General features: G+C 35.9%; 1 long non-coding RNA gene across 1 annotated transcript; it reads right to left on the bottom strand.

Moving 5' to 3' along the window:
- Positions 1 to 264: 264 nt before the first annotated feature.
- Positions 265 to 10,478, bottom strand: LOC113458779 (uncharacterized). Its single transcript, XR_003379350.2, has 3 exons — positions 10,256 to 10,478; positions 1,188 to 1,272; positions 265 to 1,037 (listed from the first exon to the last, which is right to left on the bottom strand). It is a non-coding gene; the product is annotated as an uncharacterized LOC113458779 (long non-coding RNA).
- Positions 10,479 to 13,787: the final 3,309 nt, after the last annotated feature.

Raw genomic sequence — 13,787 nt, forward strand, 5'->3', positions numbered from 1 at the left:
GTATGAATTATTTCTAAGCAATTAGTTCTCTCTACTTGGTTGAATTTTCTTGGGGTAAAATAATTTTATTTGCATTGTTTACCCATTTACCTTTTTTTTTAAATTAATTTTTGGTGGAGGTTTTTTCATACCCATATAAGAGGTAATGCCACTTCTATCTTATAAACTGCCTGCTTTTAAATGTTATCCAGAGTGCTGAAGTAATCAGTAATGACAGGAGATAAATGGAATATATGACTTTTTTTAGCTTAGGAAAAAAAGAACTCTGTGAAATGAGTCTTACAAAGAATTTGGAATTCTATTTATTTCCACTTAGATTTGCATAAGTAAGGTACAATAGCACACAGATTTAACTATGTGACAGATGCATCTCTCTCAGAAATCATATGACAACTTCCAGTAGTTCAATACTTAACATGTAATGACTTTTGTTTGCTCCTGTACTTCTTGCCCTCTCTGGTGTACTGCACTCTAAAATGGTTAATCCCTTGCTCATTAGCTTTATGCTGCATCCCTGAAATTTTCAAACTCTCCCCTGTCCTCAAGATTTGGCATTTGGTTCTCAAGGCTTCCTTGGAAATGCTTCAATTATTTTAAATACCTGTGATGAATAATATAAGCAATGTCTAAGTCTCAAATAACATAGCTGACAAATTAGACCTAAAGATTAGGATTCTTTTAGCAATCCTTATGGCAACATATTAACCCAGATGTCCTGTGTCCAAGGAAGCCAACGTCAAATATCATGGAACAAGTATAAATAGACTGTTTAGCTGTATGTCACTAATTAAAAATTAGCTTTTAACATCTTGTTTTCTTTTATTCTCAAAAAGACTGGTTCTACTTAAATTCAGCTTCACACTATTTTCTAGTGACGTAAATTTGGGCTTTTTTGGATGTTCTTGATAATGAGTATGAAGACGATACATTCAGTTCTACTGAAAGGACAAGTTTTCAGCACAGAGGGAATTGCTCCTGTTGCTACTGGAAACTCCTACATTCTTCAGTTCTTGCTCAAAAGACTTTCATATCTGGATCTGTGGTAGAGAAGACAAGTTTTATGATACACACACACACACACATATATACATACATACATATAAACTTGTCATGAAATATCAAAGATGATGCATCAAAACACTGTCACTGAACTGATGCACCGAAGATAACCATTTTAGGACTCTTACCAATTTTCAAAACTGTCTGGAAAGGTGAGAACTGTTTAGAAAGGCTGGTCGTCTACATTCTTGGCAATTTGGCTACTTGTGGAACCTAAAACAAATAGAATAAAGGTCTAAGGGGAGAGAAAATAAACAGTATTTCTGATTAAATATTCTTTCAGCAAGATCATTACAGTTTGTTCATTTTTTTCAACCTTTACTTTTTTTATCTGCCAGAGAAACCCACAACCAAATATTCTGGAATGGGTTGCCTGGGGAAGTGGTGGAGTCACCATCCCTGGATATGTTTAAGAAAAGATTGGGTGTGGCACTCAGTGCCATGGTTTAGTTGAGGTGTTGGCACATGGGTTGGACTCAATAATCTTTAAGGTCTCTTCCAACCTAATCATTCTGTGCGTGAAACAAACCTTTTTTCTTCCAATGTTAACTTTCTTCCCCTTAAGCCATTACACTGTAATGACACCATGAAACTAGAAATAAAAACCTATAGTAAGTCTCCATTAATAGGTAAAATTTAAAGTACTCAATACCATCAATAATAATGAAGGAAAGTCCTGATCATTTTATAGCAGAGCCTGTCAGAGCAAGATTTCTCCCTATCACAAAGTAGAACTGGAAATATGCTTGCAAAAGCATTAGCAAAATCATGACATGGTAGTAAGCCACTTTTACTAAATATTTAATTTTATCTTCTTTTTCTGTTTCTAAGTTAGCTAATAGTGTACCACAAATATATTTCCTACTTAAACATTTTGATATTCAATTGTGAGTGTAACAGTTTGTCTGCAAGCAATTTATGTAATCACTTTTGAATAGATGCTTTCTGTTTTAATATTTTAATTTTTATATCTACTGTCTGGATTTCTCTGCCCATTTCTCATCTGAATAAGTGTATATATATATATAATTTCTTTATCTGTAGTCCTTTATTATTGTTTCTGCCACGATGATAGTCACCATTTCTCACACTCTTTAATCAGGCACAGGTGGTTTTAATATATCAGCCATATAATATGCTGGAGAATGAACCTAAACTCACAGATTTAATAATATTTGCATCTCTCTCTATATATATAAAAGAATCAGAGAGAGTGTATTCTTGTTGAAAGACTGTTTAAAAAACACTTGCTTAGAGACAGATATAAATTACTAGCAGAAATGTGCTTCTTATCATGTATAAATGATCAGGATGGCATCACCTCAGGGATCTTTGCAGCACGGTCTATTATGCTGCATAGGAATAATTACCCAAGTAGACACTGTCCTGTGATAGGAACATGGAGAACTTATTTAGATCTTGTAATGAACAACAATATTGAGTTTATTGCTACCTACCTGCTTAATCTTAGCAGTTTATATATAACTTGTTTGACTTTTCATGGGGATGAATTCCTTGTTAGTCAAGTTGGCAGAATTTATCTTTAAATCAGTGGTGGTCAGTGAGAAATAAAACCTAATCCTGTGACATTAGAGTAAATGGTAACTTTTTCTTCATATGTAGTAGACACAGGACCATATTAATCATATTTTTTCTGAACATAATTTTGTTCACATTCACAAGAGCCTAAAATTATGAGATATATTCTTTTCTTTAAGTAGACAATTCTTAAAACTAAACAAAAATGGCATTTATGTCACTTCTTTCAGACTGAATTTAAACTTCAATCAGGTATTTCCGTCTATTTTTCTCTTTCAAGAGGAAAGTTGGCTGGAAACTCTGGGATGATGACAGGTCCTCGAGAGTAAGCCAGTGAGTTATGGTGACAAGAACCATTCTTAAGTGCTTTAATAGCAGATCATCCAAGGGGAAAAGAGATTAGGGCAGTAATCTCTAGTGGGTACTTCAGTTCACATCTGGCCCGCTCGATGCTAGTAAAGGTAGGTTATCATTGTTTAGAAGGCTGGCCAAACCCTCTCCAAACAATTGAAGTACTATCAGTGGGACATGATGGTATGAGTCAGAAATCATCTGGTCTTTGAAGAGGTGAAACCTTTACCTCTTTTTGTGCTGTTTTTCTTTTATCTTTTCTTTTTTAAGCAATTTTAAATGTTGATGACATACTTATTCCACCAATATTTCACTGAGAGAAGGCAACTGAAAAAAGTTGCAAAAAGATTGCAAAGCTGCAGTTTGAAACATAATATCAAACATTTAGACAAATAAATAAAATATCCAGCTTTATGTCAGCCGCTTAAAGACTTGGCAGAAGAATTATGAAATGGTCAGCTGAGGAGATATGTGGGTATCAGTTACATAAATCTTTGTATTGCTTCCCTCCCTACATCTGGCTAAATCTGAATCCTCCTCCTTTATTTCACTTCTACACTGCTATTTAGCATGGGTTTTGGTCCCTGTGCACAAGACCCAAAGGACCATTGCAAAAAGAGTGGGATTAAGCAAACAAGAGGAAAGATTTCCCTTATTGCTTAGTATGATTGTTGCAAACTGCTTTCTAAACACATTGAAGAAAGATGCAGTAGTAACATCTTGTTCTGATGGCATATTGACTATGCAAATTAGTCTTTCCCAAAAATTATAGCTCTTTCTAAACATCAGTCCCACCTTACAGAGCTGACATTAATATGGTACATTTACATTACAACATTGACAACTCAATAAATTTTTCTCTAAACTATGTACAAAACAGAACTCACTCATGACTGCAGCACAGATATGATGTCTACAATCACAGTATCAAAAGTACAAGTGCTACTGACGGATCTGCCAAAAAACTGATTGGTAGCTGTCTGCAGTGACAGCCTGTCACATTTGGTCTAGGAAGTCACTACACACAGACTAGTCACAACAGAGTTAAATATAATTGGTTGGTTGCACATATAAATTATAAAATAAAATGTCAAAATAAATCAAAGCCCACTAAAGTTATCTGTTTCACAGAGGTTTTGTTCAGTATCTGTGACACAGATCTCCACAAACAATTAAAGGAAACTCCAGGAAGCCTGTGCACTGATCCCTTAAGCAAAGCAGTTTCAGGAAACAGAATCTAGCACAAAAATTTTCCTATGAGTCTCTGCCCCTTCAAAGGATGCCACTACTGAATGCATGCCAAGCTGTTAGCAAAACTGGTGTGTAGGAGACAGTGTTCACTGGAAACCTGTGAATTATTGTCAGCCAATCTGGTTCTGGTTGGGCTTTTGTCCAGAAAGGATATCTGGTTTGATTCCCTCTATCAGAACACAACAGACTAGAAAATAGTTTATGGAAAGTCAGCGTAATTTGGTGTTTCAACTTAAATTTCACAGCTGTGCAGCTCTTATGCATAAATAGAAAATCCTACGAGTGTGTAAAAACTTTGCACCAGAGTTTTTCAGGAGTATGGTACCTTATCATTTCTTCAGTGGATGATAATGTAGAATGTCTCTGGAAGACAGGTGGTCTAGGTGGTGCTTTCCAAATGCATCTTCCATTTTCAGTTAAAATCTTAAAATCAAAACACTTTGGTAAACCCTGTTCTCTTATTTAAATCAAAAAATTTGAGCTGGCATTGCTTTTTTTTTTTAGCTGAAAACTTGTGAATTTTGGATATTTGGTTCCAGAGATTCTCTTTGAACTGGATAAAAAATATCCTGTAGAAAATGTTAACATTTCTCAAAACAGGGAAAGAAAGCTGATTATAACCTCAGTTTCATACACTGAAATAGTTCTGGCAGTTAATTTCAAGCACACCAGAAGGACTTCAGCTCTCTAATGAAACTGCATTTATTCTTGTGGATTCTGCAAACTGGACTGGGTTGCTAAGAAGGCTGTTGAGATGCGGAGTAATCTTCAAGAACAGATTCATAAATATGTTGTAAAATGAAATTGTTACATATTAAAGCTATATATGTTAGGAATTTAGAGAGTATACACTGTTAGGAAGAAAAGAAAAAAACGACTGTGGGGTTTTTTCCCATAATTTTTACTTTTGGGACAAAGATACTCCCAATATACTGCAATCAACATCTTCACCTCTGACCTTCAAGATGTAATTCCTCACACAGCAGCTCTAAACCCATAGCTCTGACAGCTGAGATGCTGAGCTGTAAGTAACTGCATTTAGAGCTGTTCTCAGTCTCCCTACATGCTGCTGGTCTATAGACTAGCAGAGCATTTTTCCATACATTTCCCTCTTCCTGCCAGTCCTATTTACTCTGCTAGGTTCTAGCTGTGTCTGCATTTATTTAAATGCCACTCCTAAGATACCAGTACACACAGCAAGATTTTCCCTGGAAAAGGCTTAAAGTGCTGCAGAATTTCTGCCTTTATGCAGGCCTGAATCCAGTGTCCCTGTGACTGGCAGTGCCCTACAGGGGTCAAAAGTATGCTGATCTGCCCTAGAAAGCAAAGCCTTAAAGTATACTTGAAAGGAAATCAGAATATTTTTTGACAAATAAATCTGTGGAAGCTCAATCCTACTATTCCAGACAGCCATGGCATGGGGATTCTGTCCAAGCCACCATTTCATAGATGTGCATTAGAGGTTTGTGCTCTGTATCCTATATAGTAGCTATGAAATGCAGCTCCTGCTTTGAACTTAGAAAAAAGCAACATTGATAATGTGTAGCACATGTTAACTCCTACATCCAATATATTTTTTCTGGACTGGAGTGTGGGACTATTATCTTTCTCTCCATCATGTCTTTTTTTCTGAACTCCCTTGTTGCAGCATTCATAGGAAATCAGTTAATGAGCGGGTATTTAAAAAACAAAATCACTGTATAGGGCAATATTCAAGTTAAATAAGAGCTATATTTCTGTAAATACACTCCATTCTGAAACAAACAAATGTGTTAAATTATGAACTCCAAAATGACAACTAGTTTTGAAAGCATATTTTCTATATTACTCCCTTGTGAAGTCATTTTTTTAATGAATAAATGACCAAAAATTTTTTTTTCTGTATGTGTATAAACATATATATTTTTCTATATCTGTCTGTCAAAGTTCTCATCCATATTCCTTGCTGTGTTATAGATGCTATAAAACCCTACCTCTCCCTCAAGAGAGAATTGAATGCATGGCCAGTGTGTAGAGAATGGCAGTGTTTTATGGAACCTGGCAAATGTAGGTGTAATAACAATAGATGTGCCAACATCCATATGTCAACATCCAAAGTTTTTTGGCCAGACCTTAAATCTTTTATAAGCTGGAGATAGTTATTACTCTTTAAAAAGACCCCTCAGAGAACTATGAACAGATGTATTGTATTTATACATGTTTATTTACTTTGAGTTATAGATATGAATGACATTATTTATAAATTAATCAATAGTAAAAAGAAGATATTTTCTCTTTTTGTCTCCTTTTCACTATTTAATATATCTCTCACATGAACTTATCTTCCTATGAAATAAAATATAGCTGTTTGAATTCACATCATAGCTCCCTCTTCCACAATAGTCTGAAGAGCCAGTGACATCATTGTCTTATTGCAGGCACTGATTCTGGGCTGATGTTTGTCATCCTGTCAACAGCAAGTGTGACCATTTGTGTGGCAAGGACATGTTAGGACACCTGGGACACATTTGTATATACAGCCTTTTCCTGCCGGCTGCCTGCCGGCTGCCTAAACTCAATCCCACCCACATTCCACTCTAAAGACCACAGTGGGAGAAGGACAAGAGAAAGAGGAAGGACATGGGGGTGGGGATAAGAGGGAAAAGTGTTGATAAGAGATTACAATGCCTGGAATGTATAAATTGGAAGTGGGGGACAGGAGAAACTGAGTTAAGATATGATGTATGGGACAATCCTGATTTTATCTATGATTGCCTATGTTTTTTTATATTTTAATAATAAACATATTATAAAATATTATCTATTCTTTATCTCTATGTTGCTGTGTCTTTGTATATATGTACATGTATGTGTATACATTTACAAAGAGCAGAAAAGAGATTCAATTGTTTCCAGAATGGGCCATGTATAAATCTATTTGTAACAATATGAATTGTATTCCAATGCTTAGAGAAAGTAACGATAGTAACCATATTCCTTGTTTTAAATAATTTGTACATATGCACTGTACATTTCTCTCCCTGTTCATATGGAAAAGCAGCAACATAATATTTGACTTTCAGTTTTCAAGAACAGTCAGAAGGTTAGACTGACCTCTTTTTAAAAACATCTCCAGCAGTGCTCCCTTAAAACCACACAGTGCAATATCAGCTTCAGGATTCATGATACAACTTCAACATTACTAATTCTTTCAGATTCATAGTCTTCCTATAAATTGCTCAATTCAAACTGACCCTTTACCTGTGAATTCTAGTACAACTAATGTTGTGTGTTAGAGGGGGACATCACAAATCTGTCTATGTTAATATACCTTGATAGAAAAGAGGACAGAAAAGGAAACACAGGCCTTGCATAAGAGTGTGACAAGATTTGGAATAAATAATGTATAGATGTTTAGAAATGGAGAACATTAGATCAAAATGTGCAGTAATTCTTTTGATTTATGAATAAGCCACTCATGTAAAATCTACACCCTGTGGAGTAACTGTAGGTGCCTAATTGACTGCCTGTAAGCAAACCATTACAACTCTATTACTATATCAACTGCAGGGAGGACACAGTGGGGAAAAAAAACAACTTCTAAGTAAAGTTTTCACACCCCTGCCTCGTGGTGAACTCCTCAGCTGGTTTTCACATTCTAAATCCAGAGCATGTTTCTTCGCACAAACTCCCTATCTATGTAGTGCTGGTATACACAGCATGCTCTGCTGTGGCAATTGTGCAGGTTAATTAGAAACAAATTTAGCCCTGGTGTAAGCATGAACACAGTTTCCAACAAAACCACTGCCTTTATTAAGATAAATGTCACAATAAGAAAGAGGTTCTGTGACACTTATACAAGTGTGAATGTGTCATCATACAACATCAACAGATCTCCAGCTCCTCTTGTTTATCTTTTTCTCTCTCTAGACGTAACCTAAGAGTGATGATTGCAACAGAAGGTGGGAAAATCTGAAAAGAAATAGGGTGGGAGTGATTAACTATAGTATTTAAAGGTATGTTTTTCTTGGCAATGAATATTTGTAGACAAAAAAATCATATGCATACTAATTTTTTTTAGAAATATGAGAAGAAGACCAAAGCTAAAATCCTCCTAGAAGTTACTCTATTCCTTGACATCAAAATTTAGACTGCTTCCTTCAGTTTTCCTCAGCTTAGCTACAGTTTCCTATCTTCAAGCTACAAAAATGGATATATGTAGTACAAGAGAAAACAAAATACGGTTCACTCCCATCTTCTAATCTTATGGATATCTAAAAATATCTCCAAACAAGACTCAGTATAAAGTTTACTGATAGTCTGTACCGGAAGTGCAGTGCCCTGTATGGAATGTCCCCCTGTGACCCTATCAGTATTCCAGAGACCCAGAAGACCACAGTGGAGATGCTCAGGAAATGCAGTGACAGCTGGCTTTTCTGAAAACTTTTTGAAACTGCCTTCTAATGTTTGTATAAGATATACCAAGAAAAAGGCCAGTTGGAACTCAAAAATGCAAAAATAAAAGTGGGTATGAATATGTATTTATTCACATGCATATAAATTTCTCTCTATATATAATTTTTTAACACTTAAAAGCTGTCTTTAAAACTCCAGGAAAATTTGGGACTGGCTTCACTTCAAGATTGAGGTAGTTTAAACAAGTTCTTGTTTCATCAAAAGGAATCTATCTACACCACCACCTCTGTAGATTAATAGATTATTGTCCACAAGCTACAAATTTGACCAGACATCAACAAGGGCATGAAAAAGAACCTCACCAAAAATGGGGTCAGAGATGACTTTTGTCTTCATTAGGTGTCTAAGCCAAGGAACAAGGAGAACAAATCTGACAGTGATCAGACTTTTACTTTCTTTATGTATGTGCATAGTTAGTATTAAACACCATTGTGATGGAGGCAGAGAATCACAACTACTGCTTCTGGGAACTCATTTAACAGGGATAACTCAAGAGCTTGAAATCACATACTCTTGTCCTTTTTGTCTCAACATCTGCTAAATTCTGTCTGCTGGACATCATGCCTATGAACTCAGGGTCCTGAGAGAATTGAGGTCTTTGAGATCAGCACACTTGAGGGTTCTGCGTGACAAACCACTCGAGGCATTCTAATTGCACTTAATGAAATTGCATGTCTTCAGCTTAGTCTTAAGTGTGTAAAGAAAAAATGAAATAAGAAAAGGGAAAAAGAAAAAAGAAAAAATGTCTGAGATTTTACGTACTGAATGAGGGAGTTCAGTTTTTTGAGAAAGAGTTAGACTGAGGCAGTGGAGAGAATAAGTTGTTTCCTTTACTGGTAAGAAGGTTTACAAGTTCATCTGCATCTTTTTTACTACCTCAGTACCCATCTAGTTAGCCTTTAAGAATTTACTCTTTGTACTTACAGAATTTTAAAAAGTTGTAAAGATATTAATAAGAACCCCTGTAAGACCATTCTTAAGCCATGGGGAAAAGACAGACATATTTCTATCCTTTTTCCATACACTCTTTTGTCTCTTAAGGGCTTTCTTCTTGTCAATATATTTTTGTGAAATAGAAAAATAGAATTATACCATTTATTCATTTAGACAGTGACAAACAGTAAGAGAACGATGTGCAACATCTGAAAGAAAAACAAGGAACAAAAAAAAAAAAAAGAGCCACAAACAAAACAAAGAAGCAAACAAGAAACTCTGTGAGTTGTACAGAAACATCTCAAAATTGAATAGGCAGAACTTTTGGAGCTCAGTTAAAAAATTATGAGGTTTTTTTTCCTTAAATTTTCTTTATATCTTGCTGTTTGGGGTAAAATATAAGCTTATTTAAAACTTTTATCATGTTCCAGAAGACAGAGAAAAAATCATTTTCCTAAATCAAACTTTTTATTGCTTTTCTGCTGCACCACATTGTTACACAATGCTAGTTAGATGCTCAAAAAGAAAAATTACCAAAACTCTTGAGCACAGACAAAGTCCAAAAAATGCAAGGTAAAATCCAAAACAGAGTTAAGCGCCTACCATACACTCAAACAGTAATTTAAACATATCCAGAAGGGAGATCTAAAGAACTCTATGTACTCACATGTCTCAGGCATCTAAGTTTTCTAACTTGGTGTGTCTCTGCACACATCAGAATATGTCACCTTCTCAGCTGAATGAAGTGCACATCCTCCACACCCAGTCCATCTGGGATGCAAAGCAGTGTGTCGTGCTCCATGTGCCAAGTGGCCCGGCTCCGTAGGTGTGCTCCGAGCTCACACAGTGACAGCAGCAGTGGCAGCACATTGCACAGCTCCCACAGCCACTTCCATTCAAAAATAGGTCAGGAGAAGGCGGAAAGTACTTGCATAGCAAGACTGTTATGCAAAACCCCTTTAGTAATATCACCTCCTCCTCCTCCTCCTCCATCCTCTCGCTGGCTATCTTCTGAAAGAGAAGCGGGAGAGAGCTGTCTGCTGACACCTCATATGACTTACATCTAGAACCATAGGCAAAGCATTTGCAAATCCTAGCTCCACAGAACCCAATTTGGAATATGGATAAGGACCTAAATTCAGAAGAAACAAAATTTTAGATGCTTCCCTCCCTGGCATTTTCAAATGTGTAGATTAGACATCCACCATCAAATGTATTGGCTGATGTGAACTATGCTTGAGGATTGTACTGGAAAGTTTAGACATCCCATGTTGCACTGTGAATTTCACCCGTCAGGCTTGCATCTAGCTTTGAGGCACTGAGTCAGTGAGAAGTCCTCCAGTACTTTTTTTAAGATTTGAACCCTTGACCATATTTTTGAAAATTCAAGATAAAGTGTATTGAACCTTGCCTTATGGATCAGGGTGTGCATGGTGCCTTTCTCTTTGGAGTATCTAAAAAAAGGAAGTTAGATCCTGGTGTTGTCAAAATGGTCACCAAATTATTTGAAAAATGTAGAAACTGCTTTTCCACAGTCTTTTCAAAGTAGTCCTGGTCAGAAATTAAAGGATATTAGTAGTCCTAGAAAGAGTTCTATTTAGCAGTTGAAATGGAAAATAAAGGAACAGGCCTCTTCTATTCTAAACTCTGTGAGAGCTCTCTTCCTCTATCAGCTTCATTGGGAACTGAAAAGTAAAAGCACAAATAGTCTGTTTTGTTCATTTCATTCACAAAGATGACCATGAGAGTGACATCTTTGAGAAAGATTTCTGCTTTGCAAAGCTACCAGCAAATGAAGTATAGGATGAACTGATAAGACAAACAGTCATTTATTTGTACAGATAGTTCAGAAAGTAACAGTTACATATAACAAAAAAAAAAAAGAAATCTTTAATTAATACCATTTTTCTGGTATCTAGCTCAATGTCTGCTTTCTCTCACTTCCTTATAACCCTACAGCTTGCACTCCTATTTCAATTTTTATTGTAGTCTAGCTTGGACTACTGTCACAGTCATGCAGATGCCCAAATCTGTGCTTTTGGGATACTGTTTATGAAATGCAGGCAGTTGCAGTATTGTGACATTTTTTGAATGGGTTGGATTAATTTAATTTCATCCATGAAATTTAGATTCTCCCAACTTTCTCTCTCAGATTTTCCCTGTGAATTATCTATCAATAATTTAAAGTGAAATATCTATCAATAATTCAAGCCAGAATTACTGGGCTATGAAGATATGAGTTCTAGACTACACCACTCATCCTACACAGTTCCCTTTCAGAACACTATGTGCTATTTTCCCATTTTAAGTCCTCTACAGAAATAAGATATTCACATTTTAATAATCAAAACTCTTGATAAAGAGTGGAACCCATATCTCAGTTTGGTTGCCCTGTGTTAAGAGTGCTGGAACAGTGAGGTGGGACAACTACTCATATCATCACTGAGTGAGTTAGAAGTTAAATCCAACACAAAATTTCATTTTATGACCCTCAGACTAAACTTTCCTGCTCCTAAGGCTGCCCTGTATTTCCAAGATCTATTCTTGTAATATTCAAGGGATAGACTTAACAACTTTATTTTTAATGAACAACCAATGCAGCCAGTAGGTATTAACTTGTACAAAAATATTTGTCAAGGTCCATGGTAAAGATACAAAAACCTTACTGATTTGTGTGTTGAGTTTGTTGGATTCTTTTACTGCTAGATCAGTTTCTGCCCCTAAAGACATTGAGCAGGGCTCCCTGGAGTCTTTTTTAAAGCATTTTGTGTGGATAAACGCATATCATGTAAGTGCTGATAAACGAGGCCAGGTATATTTTAATAACCTTCAACGTGGAAGGTATTTGTGTACCACTCTTACACACAGTCAGTCACTGTGTATCTTGGCAAAGCAAGATCCGTTTCTGAGGAAAGAGAACTATTTCCATCCTTAATAAGTCATTCCAAGTTTCCTGTGATGTTATAAATAATCGGGCAAGCAGCCGGTTTTATTCTCCCTAATTTGATATGGCAGACTTGGAGAGCAGAAAAGTTCAGCCTCAACATAAGCTCTAGAGTTGGACTTTGACCAAAATTTCCCCCTTCCCTCCCATAATGAGATAAAGTTTATCATAAAACATGCTTACCAAGGCAGCTAAGACAGGGCTCAGGCTTCACATCTATTTCCTAGGAGCCCCTAGTCAGTCCTGCGTGCTGCACGCATGAGGTCACAGCCTGCTGGGCTTGCTTGGGGGAGCTGGCAGCTAGGCTGACAGTCTTAGCTAATACACTTGTCATTTGGGAAAATAAAAGAGTGCTTGCAAAACACAGATTAAATTAGATTGTGAGTAACTGGAAAAGGAAATATAAAGTCACACTGTTTTATATGCGTGTCGGGAAGGCAGTCAGTTGAAGCATTGAGTACCTGGGTTACTGGCAAAGGTCAAGCACCCTCATGACAGATATCTTTTAAAAATTTTGAGGAGATACAACAATCGTCACAAAACTTTCTGCAAAATACAGAGACATAAGAACATAGCAGAGTTTAATTTTATATGTAAAAGAAGGTCAGTTGAAAGGTCGTATTCCTTCATAATTATTAAAGTGACAAGAAGAATTTATGATTATATTAGAACCTGAGAATTTTTTTTTAAATCTGCCTCTACAAATGATGTTTGCCAATATTTTGGGAAAGTCATTCAAGCTGTTTCTAATTGTCATTCAATTGCAAAAGAAGTTAAAGAAATAACACTATCTGCATCTCAGAAATTCAGGAAGATTAATTAGATAATGTTATTGAAATTGCTTATAGGCACTTAGTAATAATAATGCACACCAAAGCACTTCATTGATGTTCATTACTTACAAATATGAGGAAAAAGAATTTTTTTGTTGTTTTTTAAAGCTTCAGGTCATATTTACAGATCAACTTCATTTCCAAAATGCAATCCAGATGTATTGTCATGGATTTTAAAATAAAATTATAGCTTTAAGGTAAAACATGCTAATAGGAAAATTAACTTGTTCTGATGAGTCATAACATAAAGTAATTTCCCTTTCAAAACAAAACTAAAACCTTACTTTGGTCCATTAACCCAGATGGTATTCCTTCAGAAGAGGTAACTTGGATTCAGCTTGGATCTTTTACTCTTCCTAAGACACTCTGCATCCTTAAAAAAACTATTATGTGGGAATTAAGGATATTTTTCTAAAGAGATC

This window comes from Zonotrichia albicollis, chromosome 6, assembly GCF_047830755.1.
Source record: "Zonotrichia albicollis isolate bZonAlb1 chromosome 6, bZonAlb1.hap1, whole genome shotgun sequence".
Lineage (NCBI taxonomy): Eukaryota > Metazoa > Chordata > Aves > Passeriformes > Passerellidae > Zonotrichia > Zonotrichia albicollis.